Source organism: Pholcus phalangioides, unplaced genomic scaffold (assembly GCF_987345545.1).
Source record: "Pholcus phalangioides strain wild (caught in Gottingen) unplaced genomic scaffold, Ppha-v1.0 ptg000018l_1, whole genome shotgun sequence".
Taxonomy (NCBI): domain Eukaryota; kingdom Metazoa; phylum Arthropoda; class Arachnida; order Araneae; family Pholcidae; genus Pholcus; species Pholcus phalangioides.
Window position 1 is genome coordinate 21,376,485 of NW_028301611.1, and position 18,516 is coordinate 21,395,000.

Below are 18,516 nucleotides of genomic sequence, written 5' to 3' on the forward strand. Positions count from 1 at the left end.
ACGTTGAATTTTGCGAAAAATGATTTGAAAAGAATAACGATTACTAAGTGCGTTGATCATATACGTATTGATTACAGTATTGACCTCTTTCGATTTTTTATTACTACTTTGAGTGCAACGTCTATGCATTTAGGGAAACTCACATTATTCAACAATGTATACCGTTGAGATTGTTCTACCTTTTAATGAAATGCGTAATTTTTCAAGCCCGTTCGGATATAACGAATTCCGCAACTTCGTTATCAACTGTGTTGGCGGAACCTTCAGTGAAGAAGCCCCCCCTACTCTTCCCTTTGAATTATTACCCTGAATTCTGATATTTCTGTGATCGTGATGATATTTATGCAATTGTCGTTATGATCGTCGTCCGATTCAGCAACTGATGGGAAAATGGAAAGGAATATATTTTCATGAGAGAGGAAAAAAAAAAAACTGCCGCATTAGTAATCGGAAGAAATTCAATTTCAACAGTTTGGGTTTTTTTATTAATTGCGTTAAAGGAAATTTTTTTTTTGCTGAATGTCATCAAGTACTTAAGATTGATTTACGAGAAGTGCAGAGATGAAGGAAAAGGTATAATTACATTTATTATTGAAATTCAATTTGCGTATTCAATTACATATTTTTGAAATGCAGATGGCACCACATGAGGGACCCAGACCGATCTCGTTTGAATACAGATGAGGCGAATGAGGAGGAGTTGAATTATTACGCGGAATGGATATGATATATATTATTAATTTATAAATAATTTAATAATTTCCGTGTTGCTGAAACTTTCGTTTGTAAAAGTTCTGCAATCCCGTTTTAGCGAATGAAAATCTCGTTTTAACTGTTCTAATCCCCCCCCAGATAAGTCGTTACATATGAACAATCCAAAATAAATCTAGAATGCCTTACAACTGAATTTCGTTCAAACGTTCTAATCTGTAACGAAGAGTCCGTATTTCTCCGGTCTTATAACGTTCGTTTTTTTTTTGGCCGTCCCGACTTTTTGGCAAAAGTGTCCCGGTCGTTCCCGTATTGTACACGAAGCGTATTTGCATTTTTATTGAAGTCAAAGATTGACGTAAATTATGTTATGATAATTACAACTATGCATGAGAATATTGAACGTTTTTTTTTTTTTCGTGGAATGCATTTTAATCCACTGCAATTTGCAGTAATGCACCATTTCCCGCAATACTAATGTCCCGTATTTCTCTCGAAGAATTATTTATAACGGGATTGGACTCTATCATTTAAGCAGTTATTAGTTCCATCCATCCCTCCTCGCATTATAGGAGTGACTGCTCCTACGTGTCCATTCAAATGTCGTACTTTTTTCTCTCTCTCTGATTTTCTAAATAATTTGAAATTTGCGATTTAACTGCGAACTTAAAGTTATATAGTTCGGTAGTAATGTAAATTACGTAAATGATATATTCTGCGGCGTGTGTTGTTATACTCGGAAGTGATAGATGGCAGCACTTACTGATGCCTTACCTTAGAAAAATCTCTTTCGCGATTAATTTTGTTATAATTAAGTAAGGTAATTGTTAAGGTAATAATTAAGTAATATTCACAGAACTGCTATTATCAGAACTGCTGGAATTTTCAAAACGCGATTAAAACTTTGACGCATTCAGAATTCATTTGATTTGACCGAACGAACACTCGGGTGCCCCGGGCGCCAGTGCCCTCTTAACGCATGGGCCCACCCGGGCGGGGCTTCGAAAGAAGAGGGGCCTCACAAAAATGAGAATTTACCAGGTAGGGCCTCAAAAACATCACTTGGCCCGTAATGCTCTAAAAACGGTCCTGCAGGGCGCTGAACCAGAAGGGGCGCCCGATTCCCCCTTCGACTGCTTCCTGTACATGCAAGCAAGGGGCGCCAAAATTCTGGCTTGTCCCGGGTGACAAAGTATTTAATTGCGGCACTGCTTGGGACGACGCAGTAATGACCCGCATGAAACTGGTCACTCTGGGTGAGTGATCGTGATGGCAAACAAGTGAAAGTTTTGCAGTGATTGAAATCGAGAACGGTCGATGTATTTGAAGTACTAAAGTGTATCGCGAATGATTACGAAATGAGAGTAATTTAATTTGATTTAATGCAATAACCAAAAAAGAAAAAAAGGGAAGTTAAAAACGCTAACCATCGACAGAATGAATGCGCGGTTGGCGCGTAAAACAAGGTGACTGGCAACGCCCAATTGACAGGAAATGTCAGTTGAAATAAAGCAATCTCCTTTGTAATAAGTAATTACATGGAAAGTTATTAATTAATATTACTCGCGTACACCTGGGAATACTGGCGTACGTATCTTTCTTCGAAACGTCAGGCGATTAGCTGGAATGCTTCATTCGTTGTTGGAGTTCTTAACGGGCGTCTCTTTCTCTTTCTTATTCTTTCATTGTCTTATTGTGTGGCGTGTTTTAATTTGCCTGTAGTTATTGATCGTTCGCTGATAATAGCTGTTAATTAATTTTTTTCAGTAGTGTTTGGATATCACCGAAGCAGACGAGATACGTGGTGAGTAAACGGAACTGTTGGCCAATGTATCATTATGAATTAATTAATTACCAAATGAACAATTAAATGATTAATTAATCGATCAATTGTTAATTGGTTTTTTTTAAGCAGCGGAATAACTTTTAGCTAAAAATGTGGCCGAAATGAACGGGATAAGCAAACGACGCCGGGATCGAGGTTTAGTTATATACTTAATTGATTATATAATTAGTTAATTAATTAGTTAAAGAATGTGGGCGACATTCAGAAAAATTCAACATTACTCATTAAATTTTAATTAATCCTTGGTTTTCTGTAGAGACGGAGTAAGTAATCTAGTGTAATTTATGAAAAATATTTTATTAATTTTTTAAATATTATAAAATGCACGTGTGTACACACACACACACAGACACATAGATATATCTACTAAATACAAACATACACGTAGATAGGAATATTCTTAGCTTGTCTGTAGGGTTATAATTGCATGTGCCTGACGCGACGGCTTCCATAATAATTGATATTGTTCATAATAATTGTTATATACCGAAGTGTTAGACTGCTTGTTATGATGTTTATCATGCGGTTATATAATATGAAGTTACTTTATTACTCGTCGCAATGCATTTTACACAATTTCCTACTCTCTGTTTTTTTACTTCGTGAGAAACTGTTCTTACTTAATTAATGTGAGAAAGCATTCATTATAATCATTTTTGCGAAGCAGTTGAATTCTATATGATGTATGGGTTTTTTTAAATTGTGAATTTGATTTCCAGTGACAAATACGTTGTTATGAAGTTTTTAATTTTGTAAATGATTATTATTTCAGATTTTCTGCAATGTAAGTTACATATGTTGTTGTTACCCAGATGAGACTCATTTTCTATTTCCAGCAATCACAAATAGTGTATGTTTAGATGTGTGAGTAACAAAACGTGTTTTAAGTTCATTTTTTTCAGGAAAAGTGAATAACAGATGGATTCCCAGCAAGGTAGGAATTCTTTCAGTCTTCTCGCAAGTAGGGTATAATAATAAACTGTAATAAATGAAATTTGTGATATATTTTCTGTCGCTGTGCTCATGTAGAATGTCACACAGATTTACTTAATTTCATTGTAAGTTGAGAGCCTTTATGAAGCATGATATAAAGTAGTATTTGGCGAATAATAACTGAATGATAATAATTTCATTACGTAATCTTTGGTGAAATGGCACTATTAATGTATGTACATGGCTAAAAGATTATGAGGAATTTTCCGATCAGCTAACACCTTCCTTTTTTGTGATTTATCTCAACTAGATATGTCGAGAATAATGTGGGCAGAAGTGTAATTACTGTAAATTACTGGAGGATATTAATATGAAAAATTATTCTCAAGTTATTCGTAATCGATATTTGTAAGCACACGTATTGTGTAATATGTGTAATCTTCTCTTCGGGAGAGTATTCTTTGGTCCCTCGAGAGTGTAACTCTTATTAATGACTACTGTTATAAATAAATTAAATATTGTGAATAACTGGAAATTATTCACATGAACAATAGTAATAAATAATAATGACAGTTGTATTGAAAGCAACGAAAGAATAATAACAAGTTATAAGAATAGCATCATCCTTTATCAATCCAGTTCGGTTCTGCTTCGAAGTAATTTGTGAAAAGTCTAATTAAATCTAATTAAAATCTAATTTTGAAGTAACTGTTTGATCGTGAGGTGTTGTTAAAATTGCAATTTTTTTTCCGAGTCTATTATGCTGGACGCTGAAAGAATGTTGGATATTGATTAGTTGCCATTGAATTCATTGTGAGGTGATTATGTCGGTTGTTATCATTTAAATTGTATATAATGAGTGATTTTGTATCGTGGAAGAAAAAAAAATTAATATCACATCCATGAGCAGCACATTCTGAGAGTAATCTCGTTCTTGTAATGTGAGCACTCTACATGAATTTATTATTTGATTTATTATACGTACATTAAGGTAACATGACATATTGGAATTGATAAATTTTCAGAAATTTTGAAATTTGAATAACACAGAGAGAGAGAAATACATATTGCAAAATATTAACCCAAGGGATCATACGATCTGTTCAGGGTTAATTCATACTACTTGGTAAAAAAAAGCAGCACTCGTATCTCGACTTGAGTATGCAGAAATTAGTATTTATGTATCGCTGTGCTTGTAGTTTGAAGAAATTGATGTCACTAATTTGTAACCATAGACTTTTGATGCTGATTGAACTTAAAAATTGATCAGATTTAAAAAAAAAAAAAATAACAAACACAAACAATTATAAGGAATATACCCAGAAAAAATAAGAAAGACAGATTGCATTCTATTATCAAGAAATTTGACTGATATCTTTAATTCGTTGAAATTTTTTAATGCATTTTTCATTATCGTGCTTCAGATGAGTATATTCTGTAGGTGCGAAATAGTTTCTAGTATATGGTATATATATAGTATATATTATAGTTTTATTTGGTATTGCCGCTGCCGTGTTTGTTTCATGTTCCTCCCTCTTGTTTTTCTCACTGTTTGTTTCATTTTGAACTATGCAGGGTTTTTGTGGATAAATGATATTGTTTTATAAAGCTGAACTTCCTTAGTATTGAATCTATAGTTATGATATATTACAGTGCACTTTTTTTTGGGATCCATTTGTTGATTACTTTTTGCTAAGACCTTCTAACCATGGTAACATTAGTCTCGTAGTCACCACCCCAAACTGGGATAGCATGTTGTATAACTGACAGTACCTACATAGCACGCACTTAGCCGTCGACAGATGCGCGTAGGGACATTGAATTTTTTTCGGACATAGAAATTTTTTCGCTCTTTCTCGAAGAGCTGACGGTGCTTGATATCGGGGAACGCCGATGAGAATCGAGGTTGTCATCCGTCTCTCCGTCGCACCTTGCCGTCGGCAGATGCGCGTAGGGACATTGAATTTTTTTCGGACATAGAATTTTTCTCGGACATAGAAATTTTTTCGCTCTCTCTCGAAGAGCTGAAAGGGGACGGTGCTTGATATCGCGGAACGCCGATGAAAAGCGAGGTTGTCACCCGTCTCTCCGATGCACCTTGCCGTCGGCAGACGCGCGTAGGGACATTGAATTTTTTTCGGACATAGAATTTTTCTCGGACATAGAAATTTTTTCGCTCTCTCTCGAAGAGCTGAAAGGGGACGGTGCTTGATATCGGGGAACGCCGATGAAAAGCGAGGTTGTCACCCGTCTCTCCGTCGCACCTTGCCGTCGGCAGATGCGCGTAGGGACATTGAATTTTTTTCGGACATAGAATTTTTCTCGGACATAGAAATTTTTTCGCTCTCTCTCGAAGAGCTGAAAGGGGACGGTGCTTGATATCGCGGAACGCCGATGAAAAGCGTGGTTGTCACCCGTCTCTCCGTCGCACCTTGCCGTCGGCAGATGCGCGTAGGGACATTGAATTTTTTTCGGACATAGAAATTTTTTCGGACATAGAAATTTTTTCGGACATAGAAATTTTTTCGCTCTTTCTCGAAGAGCTGAAAGGGGACGGTGCTTGATATCGCGGAACGCCGATGAAAAGCGAGGTTGTCACCCGTCTCTCCGATGCACCTTGCCGTCGGCAGACGCGCGTAGGGACATTGAATTTTTTTCGGACATAGAATTTTTCTCGGACATAGAAATTTTTTCGCTCTCTCTCGAAGAGCTGAAAGGGGACGGTGCTTGATATCGCGGAACGCCGATGAAAAGCGTGGTTGTCACCCGTCTCTCCGTCGCACCTTGCCGTCGGCAGATGCGCGTAGGGACATTGAATTTTTTTCGGACATAGAAATTTTTTCGGACATAGAAATTTTTTCGCTCTTTCTCGAAGAGTTGAAAGGGGACGGTGCTTGATATCGCGGGAGGCCGATGAGAATCGAGGTTGTCATCCGTCTCTCCGTCGCACCTTGCCGTCGGCAGATGCGCGTAGGGACATTGAATTTTTTTCGGACATAGAAATTTTTTCGGACATAGAAATTTTTTCGCTCTTTCTCGAAGAGTTGAAAGGGGACGGTGCTTGATATCGCGGGAGGCCGATGAAAAGCGAGGTTGTCATCCGTCTCTCCGTCGCACCTTGCCGTCGGTAGATGCGCGTAGGGACATTGAATTTTTTTCGGACATAGAATTTTTCTCGGACATAGAAATTTTTTCGCTCTCTCTCGAAGAGCTGACGGTGCTTGATATCGGGGAACGCCGATGAAAAGCAAGGTTGTCACCCGTCTCTCCGTCGCACCTTGCCGTCGGCAGATGCGCGTAGGGACATGGAAATTTCTTTTGGAATTTTTTTGGAATTTTTTTCTCTCGACGAGCTGAAAGAAAGACGGTACGCTGTCGCGGAAGGCCGAGGATAAGCAGCTTCGACGCACGGCAGAATTATTTTCTCCGAAAATTTGCAATGTCCCTATGTGAAGTTCAAGACCACCAGCGTGTGACGAAGAGACGGCCTATCATTGGATTTGTTTCTAACAAGATTTAACCGCAGACATTAAAATCTTCGACATATTCTAAATATTTTCTGAGGTATCAGCATTTAAATTTTCCTCACGAAAATTTAGAATGCATTCAATATCGTCAGATGATTTAAAAAATGTATTCACGTCAAGAAAAAAAAAAATCAAATCAAACACCCCTGTTACTGTTGCATTAAACACCAATTGCAAGTATCAGTTATGGTCCGGTTTTATACAGGGTGGTATTTATCGACCACTCAATAATGACAAATGTTATTCCTTGTGAAAAACTAATATGGAAAGGTTTTTTTTTTTGCTTTAGCGTTTTAGGATTAAACAAATTTTAAGGGAGTTATAAAGTTTAAACAAAGCTTCGCCTCGACAACTATGGCAATTGAATTATATCGCAGAATTTACTACTCCAGGGCTCCCACTCAAAAAATTAGAAAAAGTAGGAAAACGCACGACTAAAAAGTAAGATGCGGAGGGTAACCCCCCCCCCCCTCCCTTACACAACATAATCATAGCGTAATGGAAGAAAATCCCTAAACACGTTTTTTTTTTTTTTTTTTCTTGGAAAAAAAAATTTAACAAATTTTAAAAAAAATTTAATTTTCAATTAACTTTTTCTTTCGTAGCACTATTCCGGTTTCCTATAAGATTCACTCAAGCCAAAGCAAATTGATAAATGACTTACAAAATGGTTACAAAAACAATTTTTGGCCAAAACAGTGTACTAGAAACCACAGATAATTCTTTGCTGTCTCTCCTCATATAAATTATATTACATTGAATGATGAATGTTAGCTACTGTCCAAGACTACGAAGTAATAAATACGAAATTATTTTCCCCATCTAATGACTACTATACTTGTTTAACCCTCAAACTAAGCAAATGAAAAATTAATCAACCAAATTGTCCACATACACCCCCCCCCCCCCTCCAAATAACCTCAAAAATGATAAAATGTCTGCTTCGGCCGAATCATTTATTGCATTCTCCAACATTTCTAATATTTGGCTATTTATAAATAGTTGCCTGCTCAATTAAAACCAATTACACAAATTTTGTCGATAGAATTTGGTAAAAAAGTAGGAAAAGTAAGAAAAAACTAGAAAGTATGACATTTTACCAAAAAGTAGGGAAAGTAGGACGAGTGGGAGCTGATATCAGGTATATTCCCAGACGAAACAATGTAGTAGCTAACACTTTGTCACGCATCGCATATTGTTTCTCCATCACCAATCGACTATGATGTAATTGTCAACTCTTAATGTGATGAATTCCTTGTCATCGGCCTTCCACGATGTCAATCAAGCGCCGTCCCCTTTCAGCTCTTCGAGAGAGAGCGAAAAAATTTCAATGTCCGAAAAAAATTCAATGTCCCTACGCGCATCTGCCGACGGCAAGGTGCATCGGAGAGACGGGTGACAACCACGCTTTTCATCGGCGTTCCGCGATATCAAGTACCGTCCCCTTTCAGCTCTTCGAGAGAGAGAGCGAAAAAAATTTCTATGTCCGAAAAAAATTCAATGTCCCTACGCGCATCTGCCGACGGCAAGGTGCATCGGAGAGACGGGTGACAACCACGCTTTTCATCGGCGTTCCGCGATATCAAGTACCGTCCCCTTTCAGCTCTTCGAGAGAGAGAGCGAAAAAATTTCTATGTCCGAAAAAAATTCTATGTCCCTACGCGCATCTGCCGACGGCAAGGTGCATCGGAGAGACGGGTGACAACCACGCTTTTCATCGGCGTTCCGCGATATCAAGTACCGTCCCCTTTCAGCTCTTCGAGAGAGAGAGCGAAAAAATTTCTATGTCCGAAAAAAATTCTATGTCCCTACGCGCATCTGCCGACGGCAAGGTGCATCGGAGAGACGGGTGACAACCACGCTTTTCATCGGCGTTCCGCGATATCAAGCACCGTCCCCTTTCAGCTCTTCGAGAGAGAGCGAAAAAATTTCTATGTCCGAAAAAAATTCAATGTCCCTACGCGCATCTGCCGACGGCAAGGTGCATCGGAGAGACGGGTGACAACCACGCTTTTCATCGGCGTTCCGCGATATCAAGTACCGTCCCCTTTCAGCTCTTCGAGAGAGAGAGCGAAAAAAATTTCTATGTCCGAAAAAAATTCAATGTCCCTACGCGCATCTGCCGACGGCAAGGTGCATCGGAGAGACGGGTGACAACCACGCTTTTCATCGGCGTTCCGCGATATCAAGTACCGTCCCCTTTCAGCTCTTCGAGAGAGAGAGCGAAAAAATTTCTATGTCCGAAAAAAATTCTATGTCCCTACGCGCATCTGCCGACGGCAAGGTGCATCGGAGAGACGGGTGACAACCACGCTTTTCATCGGCGTTCCGCGATATCAAGCACCGTCCCCTTTCAGCTCTTCGAGAGAGAGCGAAAAAATTTCTATGTCCGAAAAAAATTCAATGTCCCTACGCGCATCTGCCGACGGCAAGGTGCATCGGAGAGACGGGTGACAACCACGCTTTTCATCGGCGTTCCGCGATATCAAGTACCGTCCCCTTTCAGCTCTTCGAGAGAGAGAGCGAAAAAAATTTCTATGTCCGAAAAAAATTCAATGTCCCTACGCGCATCTGCCGACGGCAAGGTGCATCGGAGAGACGGGTGACAACCACGCTTTTCATCGGCGTTCCGCGATATCAAGTACCGTCCCCTTTCAGCTCTTCGAGAGAGAGAGCGAAAAAATTTCTATGTCCGAAAAAAATTCTATGTCCCTACGCGCATCTGCCGACGGCAAGGTGCATCGGAGAGACGGGTGACAACCACGCTTTTCATCGGCGTTCCGCGATATCAAGCACCGTCCCCTTTCAGCTCTTCGAGAGAGAGCGAAAAAATTTCTATGTCCGAAAAAAATTCAATGTCCCTACGCGCATCTGCCGACGGCAAGGTGCATCGGAGAGACGGGTGACAACCACGCTTTTCATCGGCGTTCCGCGATATCAAGTACCGTCCCCTTTCAGCTCTTCGAGAGAGAGAGCGAAAAAATTTCTATGTCCGAAAAAAATTCAATGTCCCTACGCGCATCTGCCGACGGCAAGGTGCGACGGAGAGACGGATGACAACCTCGATTCTCATCGGCGTTCCCCGATATCAAGCACCGTCAGCTCTTCGAGAAAGAGCGAAAAAATTTCTATGTCCGAAAAAAATTCTATGTCCGAAAAAAATTCTATGTCCGAAAAAAATTCAATGTCCCTACGCGCATCTGCCGACGGCAAGGTGCGACGGAGAGACGGATGACAACCTCGATTCTCATCGGCGTTCCCCGATATCAAGTACCGTCCCCTTTCAGCTCTTCGAGAGAGAGCGAAATTTCTATGTCCCTACGTGCAGCTGCCGCCGACCAACGCAGAGATAGAAAGGGATGCCAACGACACTGCTCTCCGCCACTTTCAGGACGTTGCTCGCGGAGGGATTCGAAAAAAAAATTGCCCCTCCGTGCAGCGCGAACCCGAAAGTACATTCAGAGAGAAGCGGTAGCAATACCGGTCTTTGTGGGCTTGCTCTCTAGCATTCGTTCCGTTCGACCGACTACGAGATCTGAGGATAATCTTCTGTGGGGGATAAGAAGAAATAGAACAAACACACAAGTAATGGGGGTGGGGGGGGGGTGTCACATTGCTTGAGTTTAATATTATTCAATGGCTTATAAATAAATCTATGTTCCATCGAATCAAAAGATATTAACTAATAACTAAATACATCTGATTAGTTAGTGATATATATATATATATATTACAATTTTTCATTTTCTCTTTGCAAGGAAGACAGATGATAGACAGGCGTCTATGAATTTGATGGGCACAGTGATGTATGCGTGCCATTGCTCTAGTAGTGTGGAAGTGAGAAATGTTAGACGCTGGTGTGTCACCAGTACAATACCTCAGAAGAAGATACCTGACAGATGCAGTTCATCTAATTCGCAGTTAAGTCTTCTGTGACGAGTGAAAAGTTGTCCGGTTGTGTTTGTTGGTGTGTGTGTGAATTGCAGTTGGTTCGAGAAGGAAGAATAAAAAGGCATTGATATCTGTGTTACGCAATTGATGATGGTAATTAATAACACTTCAAAGTGAAAATCCGATATCACAAGGAAAGCATCTGTTGATCTCAGTTTACATGGCTGTGAAGCAGTAGTGTGTAGTGTTTGAACTGTTTTGTGCTAGTGAGAATTTTATTGTGATTTTAAAGTGTCATCATTGTGAGTTGTTGACACTTCTCTGCGGGTGGTGCACGGTGCAGGTGAGTTTCAACCATTTCCATGTTTCAACATTATGAAATGAATAATTTATGTCAGGGATTAGGTAGCCATTTCATGAAGGATTTGTTTATTATCAATTCTCTCCTAACGTAATCGCTTTGATTATTTGTTAATATACAGCAACAGCAAATTTGATACGAACTTGCACAAAAGAATGGAAACAGAAATACATGAGGAAATGAAACTTAACAAAATGCACACAGTCACAATCGAAATGGCCAATTTAAATCATCTGCAGCAATGGTTTTGACACTTAATTGTTTTCGAAGATTACGTAACTCTATTTACCTTTACTGCACACGAAAAATTTTTCTCAAAAATAAAAATATGCACGCTGATAATTTGCTATGAAAATTTGTAACATAACGTAAGCCGTGCAATGAACTAGGATCTTGTCCAATCATAATAATTAAGTAAATACTTTGAGAATGAAAAGGAAATGGAATGTTTTTGTTAAAATTCATGTACGGTTACACGAGAAACTGTCATAACTGTGAGAATATTTTGTATGTAGTTCATTGCACACACATAACAGTGATGGTTGTACAGCATTAAAAGTACTCAAATAAATGGTGTGGTTTTCAGTGTACAATGTCTGGCATAAGTACTGAAAACGAGCAAATTCTGAGGACATAACGTGTAATATCTCAAAAAACATTACTTATTATTCAAAATTTATTATTCAAAAATATTTACAAAAAGAAATTACTCTGGACAAAATTTATACTTCAAACCCCACTGGTTTTGTGGAAATCACACTTAATTTAAAAAATAAAGTACTGTCTGTGTAGTGAAATGGCAACCAGAAATTTGTGAAAGATCTGAAATCTGAAATCTCTTATGTTCATTCATTCGCATATGAATTTTCACAACGAGATGTTTAATGCATTACGTAATAGTTACATTATGAAAAACAAGATGCAATATGAATATCATAATTACAAACACAAGATCCAGTGTTAACGTCACACATTGAAATTCCACCTCGCCCTGCTCGGGTAGTAGTATATTGTTCGTGTGTTACATTGCATGTAACTTTTTTGTTGTGTAATGATCTACAATGGGAAAAACATTAATGGAAGGAATGCAGTACAAAAGAATACCCATGTAAAACACTATCATGTAACCTAAAGAGAAATGGTCAAGTTCAGACAAGTTGATTGCTTGTAACGTATGGTATCTATGCACACGCGTGCATATTCTGAGTTTGCTTATTGTAGTGAGAGAATATTACTTGTGGGGAGATTTTTATTGTATATTTGATGAAATGATTGAAATTAGTACTTTATTAAACTCCAAGCAACAGCATTTGAGCTTTTTCTTGCACGAATGATGAAACGTTGGAAAAGGAGTTGATGTTATTACTTGTACCGTTACCTGTGTGGAATAGATTTGTGTCACAAATTAATAGGCTGGGCTTTTATGATGGGCTAGGATGCATGTGAGGGTATCATTAATTAATTAAAGTTGTGGTAGCGATTAAAGTGGCAGCAGAGGACCTGGGAAGTGTTGTGTCGAGAAAAGTTTCGGCGGCGTAATGTTGCCAATTTGCCATTGATTGTGATTACAGTTATTGATTTTCGGTTATTTAATTACTAAATTTACCTTCTGCTAATGGGTGGTGTGTTAAACGTTGTGAAGGTGAGAATTAGCTCAACACATTATTTTAATTAAGGGTAACGGTGGAATTGTAACTTTAACGAGAACTGGGTAACCGTTGTTCGGGATGACTGTTGATCCCCAACTGCTCTGTTGGTGAAATGTGAGGTGCACGTGCATTGTTTAATGTGTTTCAAGCTTTGTTTGTGTCTGTCTGATTGATGTGCAGCCTGCTCACTGGTTGTAAGTGTGAATGTAACGTTTAACGAGCGAAGGTGTGCAGTATAGGTTTGTTTTGGATATGAAAAAGCTTCGCCACCAGTGATGTGTGTGCCAATCGGTATTGTGTGATTCTTTAGAGTGTTGTGATGAAGGAATGAGCTCTACTTTCTGTGTGGTGGCAGTTTTAGGAAATGCTGTGGTGCTTTCAGAAAGTGCAGCAATGTTAAACTCGTTAAAATCTTTAACGAGGGCGTCTGTAAATGAAGTTTGCAGTGAATTAATTGGCCAAGTGGATTGTGTAATCGGTGCACGTGACGGGTGTTGTGCTGGTGTCGATGAATCATAACGATTTTGAGGGTTTAAAAGTTTTATTGGGGCATGGGGAGGTTTTTACTGTAGTGGCGAAGGGTCGTTGGAATGTATTTGAACGAGGCGGTCTCTTGATGGGTAGAAAAGCAGTTTCCAGCCAAATTTCACACTGCAGCTGTTGGATCGTGTCGTGTTTATGGTCGTCGTGGGCTGTTGTGACTGATTGCTGCATTTTTTTGCAGGGAATAAGCTGTTGTGAATGTTTTTAGTGGTGTCGTGGCGTTTTAACGAGGAAACCCATGCGAGTGCACTGTAATTGCTTCTTACTGGATTCAGAGTGCTGGGACTGCATTATTTTGAGGCTTTTCACATCGAATGAGCTTAAATTAATCCAAGGCAAGCTGTTAATGTGGTTTTAGGTAGTTTATTTTCGATTCGTAGCGTGTTCGAAAACCTGGCTAATGCTAAGTGAATGGTGTAAACATGGTATTTCAAATGATATTTTAAAAGCACTTCCTCCGATCGGATTTTAACGGTTCGAATGTTTTTTTGCGTGGAATGGATGGATCTTTCTGTTTACGTAATTAGTTTCGGGAATGGATCGGCGGATTTCGTCGTTTCGGTGCGGAAAGCGCGGCCCGTGTTAAGTCTACGGAGCCCCATGTTAAGTCTACGGGCGGAGTGACCCCCGCGAGATCGCAAATTTCGACCCCTTCCCGTGAAGCAATCGTAAAAATAATTACGGATTCGTAGAGGGGAGATTCCGGAGATGCGATTAGACACCTCGTTTGGGGAGGTGGATGGATTTTCGGAGGGATCGCGGCTCGGTAGAAAAGACGAAATTTTCTTCGTCGCCGGGCAGGGGAGAGCGTGGGGAAGAGGGAAAACGTGTAGTGGAAGCCGTGCGAAACTTCGAAACTATATATGTGGGGACACGGTTGGCGCTGATCAATTGGAGCTTGTAGCTGTGGTTACATTTGCGAAGGCTCGTTGTTCGGCTAAGATCGGGTAGTTCCCCGGCAATCGCTTGGGACTCAGGACTGCCTACGGCTCCCCTCTAGTAGCGGGGTCGATTCTCGGGTTCGCCCGCTCCTGAGGCATCCTGGTCCCGCGGCGCTCGGCTTGGGTAACCGAGGCGCCGAAGAAGGCGGACGCGGACCGTAGTGACGGGGTTGCGTGGCCGCAGGGTGGGGATTCTAAGATCCCCACCGGACTAGCCCGGGGTTCCTAGGAGCCCCGGCGAGAATGAAACACGGACCGTTGCGGCGGACGATTTAGGTTTCGGTGATCGGAACGAGAAGACGATGAGGGAGATGTGCCGAACACGACGCGGCCGCCATCGCGCGGGCCGCTCGGGGGAGGTCTCGACCTCGGATCGGATTTTTCCGAGCCGCCGCTACCTGGTTGATCCTGCCAGTAGTCATATGCTTGTCTCAAAGATTAAGCCATGCATGTCTAAGTACAGGCTTTAACAAAGTGAAACCGCGAATGGCTCATTAAATCAGTTATGGTTCCTTAGATCGTACCACGTTACTTGGATAACTGTGGTAATTCTAGAGCTAATACATGCAGCAGAGCTCCGACCCCGCGAGGGGGACGAGCGCTTTTATTAGACCAAGACCAATCCGTCGTCCCCCGGGGCGACGGCATTCGGTGACGACTCTGGATAACTTAGGGCCGATCGCACGGGCACGTCCCGGCGACGTATCTTTCAAGTGTCTGCCTTATCAACTGTCGATGGTAGGTCACGCGCCTACCATGGTCGTAACGGGTGACGGGGAATCAGGGTTCGATTCCGGAGAGGGAGCCTGAGAAACGGCTACCACATCCAAGGAAGGCAGCAGGCGCGCAAATTACCCACTCCCGGCACGGGGAGGTAGTGACGAAAAATAACGATACGGGACTCTCTCGAGACCCCGTAATCGGAATGAGAGGTTCTTAAATCCTCCGGCGAGGATCTATTGGAGGGCAAGTCTGGTGCCAGCAGCCGCGGCAATTCCAGCTCCAATAGCGTATATTAAAGTTGTTGCGGTTAAAAAGCTCGTAGTTGGATCTCGGTCCCGGGGTCGCGGTCCGCCAGACGGCGGTCAACCGCGGCCGACCGGACGTCACAGGCCGGGTCCCCGCGATGGCCTTCGCCGGCTGTCGCGGGGGGCCGGCGAGTTTACTTTGAAAAAATTAGAGTGCTCAGGGCAGGCGAAGAATTGCCCGGATAATGGTGCATGGAATAATGGAACAGGACCTCGGTTCTATTCTGTTGGTCTCCGGAACTGACGGTAATGATTAAGAGGGACGGACGGGGGCATTCGTATCGCGGCGCTAGAGGTGAAATTCTTGGACCGCCGCGAGACGAACTACTGCGAAAGCATTTGCCAAGAATGTTTTCATTAATCAAGAACGAAAGTCAGAGGTTCGAAGGCGATCAGATACCGCCCTAGTTCTGACCATAAACGATGCCGACCGGCGATCCGCCCGAGTTCCTCAAATGACTCGGCGGGCAGCTTCCGGGAAACCAGAGTTTTTTGGTTCCGGGGGAAGTATGGTTGCAAAGCTGAAACTTAAAGGAATTGACGGAAGGGCACCACCAGGAGTGGAGCCTGCGGCTTAATTTGACTCAACACGGGGAAACTCACCCGGCCCGGACACCGGAAGGATTGACAGATTGAGAGCTCTTTCTTGATTCGGTGGGTGGTGGTGCATGGCCGTTCTTAGTTGGTGGAGCGATTTGTCTGGTTAATTCCGTTAACGATCGAGATTCTAGCCTACTAAATAGAGGGCTCTTGCGAGTCCGAGGGCCCGTCTTCTTAGGGGGACGGGCGGCGTCCAGCCGCACGAGACGGAGCAATAACAGGTCTGTGATGCCCTTAGATGTCCGGGGCCGCACGCGCGCTACACTGAAGGAAACAGCGTGTGTTCTCCCGGTCCGGCGGGACCGGGTAACCCGCTGAACCTCCTTCGTGATAGGGATAGGGGATTGTAACTGTTCCCCTCGAACGAGGAATTCCTAGTAGTCGCGGATCATCAGTCCGCGGCGACTAGGTCCCTGCCCTTTGTACACACCGCCCGTCGCTACTACCGATTGAACGAATTAGTGAGGTCTTCGGACTGGCGTTCTCTCTGGGCATCCGTCCGGGGGGACCTGCCGGAAAGATGACCGAACTTGTTCGTTTAGAGGAAGTAAAAGTCGTAACAAGGTTACCGTAGGTGAACCTGTGGTAGGATCATTAGAGAGATTTGTCGAGTTCTTCGCAAGTCGCCTCGTGATCGAATGACTCCGCGCCGAGCCAAGACGGCCGGAGAAGGAAAAGAAAAATGAAACACGGATAGACTTATCTATGAAGCGGCCTGAGAGCCCGAGAGGAGGAGAAGGCAAAGAAAATGAAACACGGATAACGAGAACGAAAGTACGCAAAATCGAACGAGAACGAAAGTTCCCAAAATCGAACGAGAACGAAAGTTCCCAAAATTCGAACGAGAACGAAAGTTCCCAAATAGCAGAAAGACAAGAAGACTCCCGTTCTCGCCCCGGTTACGGAGCCAGACGCTGTCGCTCCCGACGCGCCGGAAGCGCGTCGGACCGGGTGTCCTGCGGGAGGAGAAACGAGTAAGGCAGCGTCAAACTTCCAAGTCGTGAGGCTAAAGTCCCAGGCAGAACGCCGCTCCGGCGGCTGTTCGCGGGGACGGCACAAGGAAAGTGCGTAACGACTCTGAGCAGTGGATCACTCGGCTCGCGGATCGATGAAGAACGCAGCCATTTGCGAGACTTGGTGTGAATTGCAGGACACATTGAGCATTGACTTTTCGAACGCGCATAGCGGCCTCGGGTTGCTGCCCGGGGCCTCGCCTGTCTGAGGGTCGGATGAAGCTTGCACACGGTGACCGAGTCCCCGAACCTACGCGAAAGAGAGAGTTCGTGATGCGGGGCCGCCGCTGGCCGCTAAGAGCGGGCGGGCGCAGATGGACCGTCGCAGAGACACCGCCGAACTGGGTGGGTCGATCCTAGGGTGGGTCGACGGCGGGAGCGTCCGAGGAGACGGTCTCTAATGTCCGACGACGGGGCCGAGATGGGCGGCACGAGAGAGCGTGGAACTCGGGGTTCGAGGACGAGGAACCGACCTGGCCTTCGTTACCGGCGTCGGCTCAAACTGATTAGTAAGTAATTCCGCCGCGATTCGCCGGCGTTGGGCTTCCGGCGAAATCCGGAAGGCGCTCGTCGCGTCGTTTCGCGCAGTGACGTCGACCTCAGATCAGACGAGACGACCCGCTGGATTTAAGCATATCAATAAGCGGAGGAAGAGAAACCAACGGGGATTCCCTCAGTAACAGCGAGCGAACAGGGAACAGCCCAGCGCCGAACCGCCGATCCGAAGGGGTCGCGCGGAATGTGGCGTTTGGGAGCGAGCCTTCCCCCGCGGACGACGGCGACAAGTCTCCCTGACAGGAGCTCTTGCCCAGAGCGGGTGCGAGGCCCATAGTCGCCGCTTCGTCTCTCGGGTGGCGAACTCCCCAGAGTCGGGTTGCTTGGGAGTGCAGCCCTAAGCTGGTGGTAAACTCCATCTAAGGCTAAATACGGCCGCGAGACCGATAGCGAACAAGTACCGTGAGGGAAAGTTGCAAAGAACTTTGAAGAGAGAGTTCAAGAGTACGTGAAACTGCTCAGGGGCAAACGGGTGGGCCCTCGAAGTCCGAACCGGAGAGGGATTCAGTCCCGGGCGCGCGGGGGACGCGCCGGCGGGGACCTCTAGGGTGAGGCTCCGTCGCGTCGCCCTTCCCGTCGCCGGGGACGCACTTCTCTCTCCAGCAGGACGCCGCAGCCTCTCGGAGGTCGGCAGTAAGGACAATGTAGGTAGGTGGCGTGGGCGTCGGTCCAGAACCGGCGCCCCGTGTCTGGCCTCTAGGGTCCAGGCGCGACTCCCGAGAGAGGGAGGAGAGGTCTCGTTCGCGAGACCGGCCGTTGCCTCGCCCCCGGGCGAGCGGCGGACGGGTACCAGGGACGTCGGGTGCTCCGGGAGTCACCGGGCGGTGTCCCCGGACTCGCGGTACCCGCTGGGTCCCGTCCAGCCGCGGCGCAGGCAAGCGGCTTGCGGCGAGTAGGTCGGTAACCCACCCGACCCGT

The 18,516-nt window shown here is 43.9% G+C and overlaps 3 non-coding genes across 3 annotated transcripts in view; all 3 read left to right on the forward strand.

Annotated features, from left to right (window-relative positions):
- Positions 1-14,797: 14,797 nt before the first annotated feature.
- Positions 14,798-16,627, forward strand: LOC149072066 (small subunit ribosomal RNA). Its single transcript, XR_016194632.1, has one exon. It is a non-coding gene; the product is annotated as a small subunit ribosomal RNA (ribosomal RNA).
- A 476-nt stretch (positions 16,628-17,103) lies between these two features.
- LOC149072067 (5.8S ribosomal RNA) lies at positions 17,104-17,258 on the forward strand. Its single transcript, XR_016194647.1, has one exon. It is a non-coding gene; the product is annotated as a 5.8S ribosomal RNA (ribosomal RNA).
- A 379-nt stretch (positions 17,259-17,637) lies between these two features.
- The window catches only part of LOC149072068 (large subunit ribosomal RNA), a 3,826-nt gene continuing 2,947 nt past the window's right edge, over positions 17,638-18,516 (forward strand). Inside the window, exon 1 of the ribosomal RNA XR_016194637.1 lies at positions 17,638-18,516. This exon is cut by the window's right edge and continues 2,947 nt beyond it. This is a non-coding gene — a ribosomal RNA (large subunit ribosomal RNA).